The sequence below is a fragment of the Tupaia chinensis genome, unplaced genomic scaffold (assembly GCF_000334495.1).
Source record: "Tupaia chinensis unplaced genomic scaffold, TupChi_1.0 Scaffold000639_1, whole genome shotgun sequence".
NCBI classification, from domain to species: Eukaryota; Metazoa; Chordata; class Mammalia; order Scandentia; family Tupaiidae; genus Tupaia; species Tupaia belangeri.
The window spans coordinates 2,357,505-2,370,250 of record NW_006160160.1 but is presented as its reverse complement, the minus strand read 5'-3'; the positions used below and the strand labels follow the sequence as shown (position 1 = coordinate 2,370,250).

At 40.5% G+C, this 12,746-nt stretch overlaps 1 pseudogene; it reads right to left on the bottom strand.

Annotated features, from left to right (window-relative positions):
* Positions 1-10,979: 10,979 nt before the first annotated feature.
* LOC102487342 (tigger transposable element-derived protein 1-like) lies at positions 10,980-12,063 on the bottom strand (annotated as a pseudogene).
* Positions 12,064-12,746: the final 683 nt, after the last annotated feature.

Here is a 12,746-nt window from a genome sequence, read left to right as displayed (position 1 = left end):
TGTCTGGCGAGTGCACGTGCCCTATAGCAAAAACCTCTCCAAACAAAGAAAAAAGAAAATGCCCTGGGTGCATGTTGTATATCCCAGATCCTGAGAGGAGAATAAAAGAGGAGAGATTGCAGCACAGCTGTCCTCCTGGGGGGTTATTTTTCACTTTTTTTCTCTGTCTCTCTTTGGTGAGCTCATACACCCTATAGCAATAGGAAGAAAAAAGCACACAGGTTTGCCTATAGATAATTTTTTCTGGCATTAAAATCTCGAAGGAAGTTACATTGTGAATTCTTACATAAAGCATGTTAACATTGAATAAATGCCTTTGCCAAAGAAAAGTGGGCTAGATTTATGAGTCTTTTGTATTATTGCCAAGGGCACATGTCTGCCAGAGAGAAAGAGTGAAAGAAATACAGAGACTCCAGCCCAGTGTGGTGATGCAGTAACCAACCCTCTTTCCTCCTTTTCCCCATCCCCTCAGGATTTTGGCATGCATGCACATGTGACCAGCATGTCTTTCAAGCCATCCAGGGTTGGGATTCGTTCTGTGAACAGCCAGCCACATGGGATCCAACTCTCTTAACCACTGAGCTGCCAGGCTGGCCCTCGAATATTGTTTTATAGGTGATCTGTTTTTCTCTGACAGTCTGGCCATGTCATTGATCTTTCTGCCTCAGCCTCCTGAGTAACGGGCAGTATAGGCATGCACCACCACACCCAGCTCAGCTCAGTTTTTGTCAAGGTATCTCTACATTCCCTAGGCCAGCTTCCAGCTTGTTCTGCCTCAGCCTCTCAAGTCACTGGGATTACAGGGCACATGCCCCTGCACTCGGTGCTTAGATTGGACCAGGGATTGAATTCAGGCCTCCTGTGTCCTAATCTACTGAGCAGTATCTTGGGTCTTACCACTGCAGCTGGGCTTTACAGTGTTTTGAACACTAGACACCTTTTATTCTGAATTTAAAGGTGATACAAATTTGTAAAAGAATTGAAACATTTGGAAATTGTGACTGACCAAGCGAGAGAGTATGGAATTTGCAGTGATCTCTGGTTTTACCAGCCATTGGTCCCATATATTCTCCTATGGAGCCCAGTTGGAGAAACTATTAACAAGATGATCTACAAGTTGCCTTCCACTGCTAAAATTTGTATCCTATTCATCTCTTCTGGTTACAGAGAATTACAAATGAGACTCCATGGTTAAAAAATGTGAGTACAGTGCTTTTCCTCTCTGTGCTAGTTTTCTCATTTGTAAAATTAGAAGAAGAATAATACTTCTTCAGGGGATTAATGGGAGAGGCACTAAATTAGAATGAAGTCGTTAGTGTAGTGTCTGTTGGGTGACTCTCAGTACGGATTAGCTATTTTTGTTACTATTTCTAAGATTTTTTATCTTTATTTAATAGTGCTCTTTAATCACCAGGGCGCCAGACACCTTATATTTAAAAAATATCCCTGTACCATCACCTGAGGTTAAGTACCTAATGAGTCAAAAATCAAGCATGTAATTGTACTAGCAGTGCTCAGAGTGAAAGAAACCCTACAGAGTAAATCTTTTTTGAGACAAACTTTTTTGTGATGCCAATTATCGCTATGAACATTACCATTTTTTCTGTTTAGATATCTTATTTCCTTCAAACTGCATCTATAATTTCAGATAATGAAATATGCAGGAGTAACACTGTGTCGTGCATCAAGGTGGTCAGAGCGCCCGACAGAGAAGGGCAAGCCATTGTGTTCCAACTTCACGTTGCTCTCTTGCTCGGTCACTATGAAGAGACTGCAGTATAGTCTTTGTCTCCCAGGTTTTGTTTCTCCTGCTTATTTAGTGTACAGCATGACGGATTTCTCGTAAATTCCTCATGGGAACCTTATGAATTCAAAAAAAAAACATTGGTAAAGCATTTTCTCTTTAGGAATGCATAAACATTGTATATATACCATCATTGCAGAGGACAAAAACAAGTAAAATTGAATTCAACATTTGATGGCACTTTAGAGGTTAGAATTTGCAAGTTGGCGAAGCTTCTGTTTCCTCATAATCATACCTCCAAAAGCCATCCAGACTGAGGTAGAAAGCAAAGACAAACCTGATTCAAATCCACCCTGAGTTGTTTAAAAATTGAGTAATTTTAGGCAAGTTTCTTCCATATGCCTACACCATCTATAAGATAAATGTGCATCACCTACCCTTCTGATTATCAAAAGGTTTCACGGCCTCCAGAACATACTAGGCACTCAGCCAATACCACCAAGGGCCACTCTGCACGGGGACACAACCTAAGGAAAACACAGGGTTTTCAACCTAAAATGAGTTTGAATGCTCTTGGACGGTATATAAACACTCCAATTGGCCACACTGTCCACACAATAGAACATTACACATTTACAAATGCATATCCCAGGAGGCTTTTGAGTTGTCCCTGGATCTAGAATTCTGTTCCTTGAATTCAAATGAATAAGCTCCCCAAGGAGGAGTAAAACTAAAAATGAAAAGCACATTATGAGATCTCATGATATGAGGGTCTTCAAAAAGTTCATGGTAAATGCATATTGAGGAAATACTTACAAATTTCAATTTTTTTGCACCAAAATGAACTCTTTAGTTACATCTTTCTGCAAACCTTTTGAAGTACCCTTGTAGAAACCAAACACACACACACACACACACACAACACACACACACACGCACACACTGAATTTTCCCTGTGATCTGACTGATCCAAAGAGGAGAGGTACAAAAGTGTATAAAGCATGGAAAAGAAGTGTTTCCATTTAATGATTTTTTTTCCTGAAATTTGAATATTAAATTACATTGTACAAAATTAACGAAAACAGAGAAGAAAAGGGGATTACCGAAGGTTAGGCTATAGGGGAATGGCTGTGTTAATTAGCCTGAGTGTGGTAATTGTTGCACATTATATATGCACATCAAAACATCACATTGTGCACCTTGAATATGTATAGTTCTTGTCAGTTATACCTCAGTAAATCTGGAAACAAATTCTAAAAGTTACTTAGATAGCCAGGGCAAATAAGTGCAGCAAAACTTAAAGGCATGTTAATATTAAACCACAATGATTTAATTTCTGGCCTGCCTTTTTGCTCTTCTCAGGCTTAATCCTGCTTTTTTTTTTCCTTTTTCCTGATGTAAATTGAACCCTGAGAGAAAGAAAGAGCAACTGGAACACCTTGCAGTCACGGAGATAGGACCAAGAGGCAGGCCCAAGCCAAGCTGCTCAGCTTGAGCTCATCAGCAGGGACCCCTGCCCAACCTGCTGTGGGGGAGGAGGGGCTCTCCAGCCTGTATGGTGTGCTTGCGCACCATGCAAAGTGGTCTGCCACCCGACTTTCTACCTTTCTCAGTACAACTTCCGTCCATCGCACCATGCAAAGTGGTTTGCCACCCGACTTTCTACCTTTCTCAGTACAACCTCCGTCCATCTGGGAGTGGTTAGGTTTGGGTATACAAGACTCAAACACCTGGAAATAGAAGAACCTGGAGGAATTCTTTCCCCATAACTCTCTTAGCAACAAAAGGAGAGAAACTCTCCTCTGAATACCTGAATCCTAAACTCCTACTTAGGATTCCAAACCCCAAACCCACAGTGGAGACAGGGAATTGGCACAGAGCTCACACATACAAAGAAGTGCAGGAGCACACAGTTACAGAAACACACTCCAAAGAATTAGGAAGAAGTGAATATGCCACAGGATGACTAAAAATCAAAGCAGAGCCTCCCCCCCCCAAATAGGAGAAAACCAGGAAATATTTTCCTGTCAAAGGATTATCACTCCTCACCAACAATGGATAAAGCACAAGTTTGCAGAAATGTAAGAAAAAGAATTCAGAATATTAATTGCAACAACGCTCAACAGATGCAAGAGAAAACAGAGAACCAATTGCAAGAGATGAGAAAATCCTTCCATGATATGAAGGAGGAACTCCACGAGGAGATAGGCCTACTGTAAAAGAATCAAGAAAAGAACTGGAGATAAAAAATGTGTTGCAGGACAGTAAAGTCTCCCTTCAAAGGTTAACAACGTAATATTAAATGCTGAAGGCAATGAATATGTTTATGCCCTCGATTTATTATACACCGTATACATGCTTTTAAAGACCAAAGGTGTGTAATGATTATATATAAATCATAAATTACGATAAACATTTAAAGAGAAAAGCAAACTGAATCTCTCATTTTTCATCTAGACTACTTTCAGTGTCAATTTTAGGTGCAAAAGCTATGGTTTCACGCGTACCTTTGAAAACAACCTCCAGTAGCTCTTCTCCATGCAGTTGCTGTCTGTTATCTCAACCGCTATTTAGTTGTTGAAGTAATTTCCCCAGGGGATTTTTTTGCTTCTCTCTTTCCAATCTTTCTCTCTTCCCTTCGGTTTGACAGAAAAAGAAGAAATGTCAACTATGGAGGCCCCAGCTTGACTATTTTTCCTCTTAGTAAAAGTCATTTTTCACCTTTTCTAGCCCACAGTCAACTCTTGTGGATTTCTTCATGATTATTGCACATTATTGCCTTGATCCAGGCTGCTCATGTGTAAAGAGTCACACTTTCCCCCAAATGTATGTGAAATAATGAAGAAAGCATCTCACTGACTCAACTCATTTATGAATTTGCCCCCTACCCTAGAGTTTTAAATGAAAATTAAAAACCAATGAAACCGAAAAAATAGTTTGCTCTTGCAACATTAAAATCGTAACTTCAAAGCTGTACTTCCTATACTGTTATTTTGAGGCAGACTCTGGCTTGGCAGTCCAGTAGAATAAGTAACAGAAGAGGAGTTACGATGAACACGGAGAGGGAAAAAAGGACCCTGAAACCAGTCAACCCGTTTTAACTGAATGGAAGCCAGATTCTTCACTGTGCTTTGTTCCTCTAGCCAAAACTAGCAGTAGGTGAAACAACTAAAGTCAGGGTCCAAGGGCCAGGCAACTCCTCACTTGGAAATCTAAAGAGTCTAGACCCAGTGAAGATTATGAGATATGTCAATAGGCCCCAAATCCATGGAAGCTGCTATCAAAAGAATAGCATTTCCTGGTGGCAAAGGGCCACAGTTAGGGCCAAAGGGTACCCATACCATGAGCCTAAATGATATGAGAATTCTCGTGACCATTAACTATTACTTCTTTCTAAAAGCCTTATAAAAACTCATGTGAGGTAGGAAACAGGAACTCTTGAGAATATAGTTAGGGTACAGGCCCAAGATAAAATTACAAAATAGCTAAGTTTGGGGATGGAGACAGCTGTCATTGAGCTGCTTACTCATAGAGACAGCTTGCAGCGAAGACTTAACGACTGACCTAAAACAAATATATATTTTTTTCTGGTCCCTACTTCAAAATTAGGAGAAAAATAACCAGACCCATCCAACATGTGACCCCCAACATGAGGGAAACGCATGCGCAAGTTCAAATGAGAAAAAGCACGAAGCCTCTCTGACCCAGATAAAACCCCCTCACCTCAGTTCCTCTTAGGCAACCCTTTCAGGAACTGCTCTCTGCTTGGGGATTCTGTTTTTCCTTCTCTCTCTTAATAAACTCTGCTTGCTTACCTACATCTTCGTCTCTAATTCTTCATGAGCTGCAAACAAGAACCTGCGTCCTGCTGTAACCATCCCTGCATCCTCATGACCCCAAATCAATTTGAAATAGAAACATAAATAGTATGTACTTATAAGATTAAAGACTTTTAGAATGTAAAAGCTATCAAAATAGAAAGAGTTCTTATGTCAATTTGTGTCAAACCCTGACGAAATGAAGCCTGGGAAGGCCATCAAGGGAGGGAATCTCATCCATGCATATGCCTGGTAACAGGAACTATCACAAGGACTCTGCCAGCACCGCAGCCTTGCACAGGGCCATTGCAATCTTACATAAACCATCCTTCTGCAGGGAGCACGTGCCCAGCTACTGTTGATCCAACCTTGGCTGACTTTACCCTTGTTATTGATCTTTGTTGCCAAGGACAACTGTCCCAAAAGAATTTGTGTCCCTCCTCATTTTTCCCTTAAAATACTTTGTCACCGGGCCAGGTGGTGACAAAACAGTAAAATACAATGCCCTGTATGACAATCTCACATAGGATGGTTCCTTCTTTAAACCCAACCATGCGCTTGCCCAAGATCCTGGGCTAGCAGAAAGCTGTGGATGGATCTTGACATCAGGATCCTTGGGGGGTGGGAGGGGTCCTCCCTCTCTCTCTCATGGAAGAAATAAAAATAAGCTTAAAACAAAATAAACAAAAATATTGTTTCCTCTTGGCTCCCTAAATATACTCACACATACTCTGCATTCAATGTCTATTCCTGAAAAAATGTAGTTTTTTTTTATAGCATTTATCATCTGTCTGTTATTTAGGTTTTGATAAGAATCATCAAAGAAAAGGAACAGAATTAGGATCTATAAAAATTTGCCGAAGGTCCCATAAAAAAGAATATCAGAGAGAATGTCCCAGCTATCACCTCTGGAGCCCCACCAGAGCGCTTTTGCAGTTCTGTGGTATCCTGTAGCCACTACGTAGCTGTCCCAGGAGTTTGACTGATTTAATTTTTCTTTTTTGAGAACTTTTTATTATAGAATGCATGCACTCATCAGTGAGATGGAAAGAGACAGAGAGACAGGAAGCAAGGGGTGGCCACACTACAATCCCTTCTCCTCCATTCTCCTCTAAGATTTTGGGCACAGGTGCACCTTAACCACACCACCTGCTGACCCCAAGTTTGACTGATTTTTTTAAAACTAAAATGAACAACCTGGCTTTGTCACTCTCCTTAGACCTGGTTTTTACTTAGCTCCCCCCCCCCCCCACCCTGTCTCAGTCTCTCAGTCTGTCTTTCTCTTTTCCATGCATACTCAGCACCTTACCCTATGCTCCTTTTGTTTGCTGCTACTAAGCAACCTCACTTGATCCCCTTCACCTTCGCCTTACTGAAATGGCCACTAGAGATTCTGCCACCCTGGAAGACTGCGGCATCTGGGGACCTGTGGATCTATATTCGGCTCAGTTGCTCATTAACTGTCTTCTGGGGCGATTGCTGTGAGAAGCAGCAATAGTTTATGTAAAGCATCTAGTGGGATGCCTCGACTTTCCGCAGTTCCATAAAAGGTAGTAGCTATTATTTTACACGTTGATGTTCCTCCAAACAGAACTAATTTTCCTCAGCCATCTCTATGTCTTTAGCTGAAATAATGACTTGCTGATTGATTCAATTCACACTCATCCCAATCTTTGGATAAAAATGATCTCTGTGGGAGATGTTTAGGCATTTAGGCATAGCAGATGTTTTCTGTGAAAAGAAAGTTTTGCAATTGTTACAAGAGTCATACAGTTTTTGAGAGTGTAAGGACCTTAGTCACTTCCATGTCCAATCTTTTTTTTTTTTTTAGGTTTTGCCTTCGGGTATGTGTGCTTATCAGAGACACACAGTGAAAGGGAAAATGAGAAATCACCCCCAAGGCGGGAGGGCCACACTGCACTCCCTTCTCCATTCTCCTCCGGGGATTTTTGGGCATGCACGCACATGTGATTTTCAAGCTGCCAGGTCCAGGACTCAAACCATGGTCGACCATGTGAGAATTCAGCACTTTTAAGCACCACACTACCTGCTGGCTCTCCCTTGTCCAATCTCTAACAGATAATGAGGAGGTGATCTAACTTGGCTATATGAACATTAGGATAAATCTATCTTTACATTTACAGCAGCCTTCTTTTCTTCTTTTTTAGAAGCTTTTTTGCCTTAGGGCATGCAAGCTCGCCCAAGAGAGACAGTGAGACATTACACCACCACCACCACCACCCAGGAGGGGGGGTTGTGCCACAGTGTGTGTCACAATCTTTTCTCCTCTATTCTTGGGCATGCATGCACAGGTGTGTGGCATGATTTTTAAGCCACTGGATCCAGGACTCCAACCATGGTAGACCAGGTGGGAGTCCAGTGATGTAACCACTGTGCCATCTATGGGCCACACAGCAGCCTTCTTATATTTGCCCAAGCAGTAATAATTATAAAGAGTCATAGTTACTAACCAAATGCAGAGTTCTCTTTCAGTCATAATCATGTGGTGAACTTTTAGTGAGTGCCAAATTCTGGGTGATGCTGAGACTTCACAAACAGTAAGAACCACAAGACAGAAGAATCCTTTCACACTTTTGAGGAAGTTACGTTTCATAAAAAGGCTCACTCGTGAGCTCTCGGGAAAGCACAGACTCAATGACTGACTCTGGATGACAGAGGGAGAACTGATAATGTCACAGCTCTGTCCAGCTTGGGTTGGTGATTATAGACATGGTTTCTTGAGTCCCTCGTTATCTTTGCTCCAAATCATTTATGGACCTTTGCTTGAAAGTCCTTTATTTAACTGGGATACACTTGATCTACCATGACGTTTCTCAGCTTATCAGCAGGTATCCTGGAAACCACCTTGTGAAGGATTTGTGGGTGTATTACTCCGTTTAAACTCATAGCTGTACCCAACATGCTAATCATCAGTACTCCTGATCATTTTTCTCCTCAGAATACCAACTGGGACTGTTTATTCTACTTCATTGATAATCAAGAATCAAAGAAGTCAGAATTTTTACAAATTAATTAAAAACAAGGATCCTTTTAAGTACCAAAAAAGTAGGTAAATGCTGTCAAAAGCACAGGATTAGGAAATGTTAATACCGAGATTTGGCTTATGATGTTAGGATTTAAAAAATAAATATTTGCAGGCAATAAATAGAATCATTCATAGCAGAGAGAAATACATGCGGCTGTAGAAAGTAGAAACAGTATTTCAAACCCTGCGCTCTCTCTCATGTTCCTCAAACTCTACAGCAGTGCAGTTTGGGGGCAGTATAATTTGTGTTTTGTTTTAAACAGTGCTAAAAGATATTAATCACATCTACTTTTCAAAACCATACTTTTGTCTAAATATTCAATCTTACATTTCAACACTTTTGCTAAGACCTGAAATCAACATTTTTAAAAGAAAAGCATCTCCAGGTAAAAGTGTAAAGGGTCAGTGGGGAAAACACACCTTGGTAAATAGATAAAAGTAATTTAATTTAATTTTATGTGCATTTTTTAGACAGTCTGTGCTCTAATTTCATCTCTTTAATATTTATTTTTAACTTCTTTGAGTCTTCATTTCTTCCTCAAAGGAAATTCCATATTCATATGATCAGTTCAACCTTCCTTTTTTGAATTACGAGCATTCTTCAGAGATATTGCAGGTTCAGTTCCAGACCCCATCGATTAAGTGACTATTGCAATAAAGCAAGTCACACAAATCTTTTGGTTTCCCAGTCCATATAAAAGTTGTATTTTTTCTACCCTATAGTCTTTTAAGTATGCAAGAGCAATATGCCTAAAAAGCAGTGTACATTTCTTCATTTTAAAACACTTTATTGCTTAACACTGCTAATGACCATCTGAAACTTCGGTGAGTGGTAATCTTTACTGGTGAAGGGTCTTGCCTGGACATAGATGGCTGCTGACGGATCAGGCAGTAATTGCTCGAGGCTGGGGTGGTTGCAGCGATTTCTTTTCTTTACATTTTTGCTACATGGGACATGCGCTCCTTAGACAGAGACAAAGAGATAGAGAGATGAGGGAGGAAAAGTGAGAAATCAACCCCCTGGGGGGAAGACCATGCTGCAATTCCTTCTCCTCCATTATCCTCTTGAGATTTTGGTTTCAAGCGCGTGCACACACACACACACACACACACACACTCACTGTCGTTCAAGCCTCCAGGTCCAAGACTCAACTGTGTAGTAAGCCATGTGTAATCCAGCAGCTGTAACCACTGTGACCGACTGGTCCAAGCAATTTCTTACACTGACAATGATGAACTTAGCCACAACTGACTGACAGTTTCTTTCATGAAAAATCTTTGTAGCATGCAGTGCTGTTTGATAGCGTTTACCCCCCGTAGAACTTCTTTAAAGATTGGATTCAATCCTCTCAAGCCTTGTCACTGCTTTCCCAATTAAGTTTACATAACCTTCTAAATCCTTTGCTGTCATTTCAACACTACTCACAGCATCTTCACCAGGAGAAGATTCCAGCTCAAGAAACCACTTTATTTGCTCATCCGTAAGAAGTAATTCCTCATCTGTTAAAGTTTTATTTATTGTGACATTGCAGTGATTTTGTTACTTCTTTAGGCTCCACTCAAATTCTCTTTTTCTTGCTATGTCTGCCACATCTGCAGTTATTTCCTTCACTGATGTCTTGAACCCCTCGAAGTCACCCGTGAAGGCTGGGGTTAACTTTTTCCAGACTGTTAGTGTTGATATTTTGTTAATGTTGGTATTTTGGTTTTCTCTCATGAATCATAAATGCTTTTTGTTGCTTTTGTTTGTTTGTTTATTTTAGAAAGAGATTTTTGCTATAGAATAGGTGGATATGCTTACCAGAGAGACAGAAAGTGAGAAATCAACCCCTAGGAGGATGATCACTCCACAATCTCTTTTCCTCCACTCTCCCTGTGGGATCTTGGGCAACCACACACATGTGCCTAGCATGAGTTTCCAACCACCGGATCCAGAACTCAAACCGTGGTCAGCCATGTGGGAGTCCAGTGATATGACCATTATGTCATTGGCTGGTCCCAAATCATATATATATAATCATAATATATATGTGTGTATATATATACATATATATATATGAGAGATTTTTGTTATAGGGCACGTGTGCTCATCATAGAAACAGAGACAGAAAACGAGAAATCACCCCTTGGGGAGATGACCACACTGCAATCCCTTCTCCTCTATTCTCCTCTTAGGATTTTGGACACACATACACATATGCATGGCATGAGTTTTAAGCCACCAAATCCAGGACAAGAAATGTGGTCAACTATGTGGGAGTCCAGAGACGTAACCGTTACACCATCTGCTGGTCCCTCATAAATATTTTTAATGGCAGGGGAAATTGTTTGTATTTTCCCTTCTTGTAGTGATTTTTCCCCCAGAAGGTTATCAGATGGCTTCCTCAGATTCATCACAGAAATCACTGTTTATGGCAGCTGTATACTTATGAAATGTGTTTCTTAAATAAGATTTAAAATAGCAATTACTTCTCGAGCTGTGGGCTACAGAATGGATGCTCTGTTAGCAGGCATGGAAACAACATAAATCTCCTTGTACATCCCCATCAGAGATGGAGTGACCTGTGTGACCAGGTACATTGTCAATGTGCAGTATCATTTTGAAAGGAATTTTTTTTTCCTGAGCCATAGATCCTAATGGTGCACTTAAAAAATTCAGTAACCGCTATAAATAGGTAGACCATTGCTCAGCCTTTGTTGTTGCCCTTATAGAGAAAAGGCAGGAAAGATTTGACATAATTTAGGGGCTTTAGATGTTCAGAATGGTAAATGAGCATTGGCTTCAATTTAAAGTCACCGTTCTGCATTAGTCTCTCATAAGAGAATCAGCCTGTCCTTTGAAACTTTAAAGCCTGGCATTGATGTCTCCTTTCCAGCTATAAAATTCCTAGAAATCATCTTCTTCCAGTATAAGACTGTTTCATCTAAACTGAAAGTCTGTTGTTTAGTGAAGCCCACCTTTATCAATGATCTTAGCTAGATATTCTGGATAACTTGCTCCAGCTGCCACATCAGCACTTGCTGCTTCACTTTGCATGTTCTTGTGGAGACAGCGTCTTTCCTTAAACCTCACGAACTAAGATCTGCTAGCTTCCGACTTCTCCTGCAGCTTCCTCGCCTCTCCCAGCCTTCATAAAACTGAAGAGTTGCACTGTTGCACTGCTGGATTAGGTTTTAACATTAAGGAAATGTTGTGGCTGGCTTGATGTTCTATCCAGACTACCTTTCGGTAATAATGCTGTTTCACTTTCTTATCATTCATATGTCTGCTGGTGTAGCGTTTTTAGTTTCCTTCAAGAACTTTTACCTTTGCTTGCACAACTTGGCTAACTGCTTGCATAGGAAGCTAGCTTTCACTTAATCTCAGCTTTTGACATGGTCTCCTAATCATCTCAGGCTTTTGATTTAAAGTGAGAATGTGTGACTCTTCTTTCACTTGAGCTCTTAGAGGCCATTACCTGGCTTAATGTCAATGTTGTTGTTTCTCAAAGAATAGGAAAGCCCAAGGAGAGGGAGAGAGATGGGGGAATAATCGGTCAATAGAGCAGTGAAAATACATAGAACATTTATCAATTTAGTTTTCTGTCTTATGTGAGTCCAATTTGTGATACCTCAAAACAACTACCATGGTAACAACAAAAATTACTCATCACAGATCACCGTAACAGATACAATAGCAATAAATATGAAATAGTTTGAGAATTGCCAATATGTGACACAGAGAGACAAAATAAGCACATGCTGTTGGAAAAATGGCACTGAAGGGGGCCAGCAAGTGGCATGGTGGTTAGGGTACTGGACTCCCTATGGCCAACCATGGTTCAAGTCCCAGACTCAATGGCTTGAGAAATCGGTGATATCCCTTAGTGGGTTATTTCTCACTTTCCTCTCTGTGTCTCTCTCTGGTTTATGCCCTATGGCAAAAAAAACATGACAAAAAAAATAGCACTGATAGACTTGTTTAATGCAGGGTTGACCAAAAATACCCTCCAGTTGGTGAAAAAAAGCACACTATCTGTGATACACAATAAAGTGACGCACAATAATACAAGGTATGCTGTATACAATAGTAAATGTATTCTGATTTTGATTTGCTTGCTCAAGAGATCCTGTCCCTTCAACATTCAGGTTGTTTCAG